General features: G+C 29.9%; 1 long non-coding RNA gene across 1 annotated transcript; it reads left to right on the plus strand.

The window, feature by feature from the left end:
• The first annotated feature begins 260 nt into the window (after positions 1 to 260).
• On the plus strand, positions 261 to 1,901 carry LOC124896525. The gene is made up of 2 exons (XR_007052900.1): positions 261 to 937; positions 1,610 to 1,901. It is a non-coding gene; the product is annotated as an uncharacterized LOC124896525 (long non-coding RNA).
• The last annotated feature ends 203 nt before the right edge of the window (positions 1,902 to 2,104 follow it).

Consider the following 2,104-nt stretch of genomic DNA (forward strand, 5'->3'; position numbering starts at 1 on the left):
TTCTTCAAAGTCGTCTGACACTCATCTACCACTGGTAAACTATAAAAAAATAATACGAAAATAGAGATATCAAAATAATACAACTAAACCTAACCTTCACCTAAAAAAAATCTCCAAAGTCAACTGACATACATCTACCACTTGTAAATTTATCTACGACCTATAAACTACAACAAAATAATACAATAGTGATCACAAAGCTTTAGTTTTGATGAAAATAATTCTTGTCTGAGCAAAAATTTTGACACTAAAGAATGGCTTAAATGAAAATAAAGAAAAAGTTAGATGAGGATCCAACAATAGTGAAAAAGTTATATACGCACAAATATGGTGACAAAAATAGTGTAAAAGTTGAGGGTTAGAAAATTAAGCATTCATCAATCTAGACATGCAACCAAATCAAGTTAGATGCGCATCAATCATATTTTTTCAATAAGTAAATCAATTTTTTCTCTAGTTTAATGTGAATCTCAATATTAATAGAAGCATTTTCTTAATAGAGTTTTATTTGAGTAAATTCCCTAAATAGTCACCCATGTTAGGGAATTTGCCTTATAATATCATTTTTGTTTCTTTTAGGACCATAATATCACCCAACTATTTCTATTTTCCTCAAAATATACTTGACATAATATCAACATCATTCTTTCTTCTAATAGGATGCCATGTCACATATGCCATGTCACATTTTTCTTTTTAAATAATAAATTTTTTAACTTTTTAAACCACCGATCTTTTACCAGAGAGAAGATTACAAAAAGGCATATTTTTCTGTCCGAAAAAGTTTTCTAGGGTTCTGAGGCAACTTCTAACATGGAATCCTCTAGTTTTTTGAGGAAATTGTGGGTTCTTCAACGAATAAATTAATAAATTTGCAGAATAGATTGTATCCCTAGCCTCTGTATACCTTTGATGTCGACCAAGAGATCGTCACGAGGTAAAATTCAACCTTTTTTTTCAATCTTTGAAGTTTAAATTGTGAAATAATTTGAATACTCAATGTGATATTGGAGTAATTTTCTTAAAATTTAGAATTTTTTTTGCTTGTTTTTTAATGGGATATTCTTTTGTTTGAATCTGTGTTATGTGTTTGTGTCTATAGTCTGTGTAGAACATGGGAGGCATTTACTCTTAAGGGGTTATTTGGTTGAAATAACTAGAATAAGTTATTCCGGGATAACTAATCCAACGATTAGTTATTCCACCATAGGTGATAACTAATTCCATCACTTAAATAATTTCGGGACTAAGAAATGCCTTCATCCAAACGTAGGATAAGTAATCCTGCATTTTATCACAAAACCATTGCACCTTATACCTCTAATGTTTATAAATTTCTTGCATCTCTATGTGCTCAAAAAGGTTGTTGACGCTTCTTTAAATCAATCTTCAGATCAGTCAAAGAACAAGCTGAAAATGATGATTTGTGGGATTATTCTAAATTTTATCATCCAGAAATTTGGGTAGATTCACAAATGGATTTGAACTTAACAAAGTAGTCAACTAGAACTCACGTAATGAATTCTTGATTTATTTTTTTTCAGTTAATTTATTGCAAAGTTATGATTTTTTTCCCATTAATTTCATTGCTTAATTGTATTTGGCTCAGGGAGGTGTGCATGTTGAATCTATTGATTGACCTTCTTTTACAGCAAAGAAAGGAAGCCACTTTGAAAGAGAAGTCATGACGAATTATGTAGTTTTGTTGAAGAAGAAGAAGAAGAGAAACTTTAGTAAAATATAGGGATTATGCATTAGTTTCTTTTGTTAGTTATGTGAAGCACTTATTTAGACACGTCTCCGTGGTCATATTATGGCGTGGTACAGTGTGATGTTGCCACTTGCCTATAAAACATTATTTAACTGTAAATTATAGCAAGTTGTGACACTTTTTTGAAGTATTGATGGTATAATTTGTTATTTTGAAGGCTAAATTTGTTTGTGCATATAATTTGGTAAAACAGTGAAGAAAATTTGTTATTATGTTTTGTCTTCCTGATTAGCTCCAAAAAACTAATTTAATTTTTTCTTTTGATAAGAGAAAGACTAATTTTTTGTATGAAGAGAAGTTGACGTTCATGCAAATACTCGTGAATGAAATAGA

This window comes from Capsicum annuum, chromosome 3, assembly GCF_002878395.1.
Source record: "Capsicum annuum cultivar UCD-10X-F1 chromosome 3, UCD10Xv1.1, whole genome shotgun sequence".
In the NCBI taxonomy this organism is placed as follows: domain Eukaryota; kingdom Viridiplantae; phylum Streptophyta; class Magnoliopsida; order Solanales; family Solanaceae; genus Capsicum; species Capsicum annuum.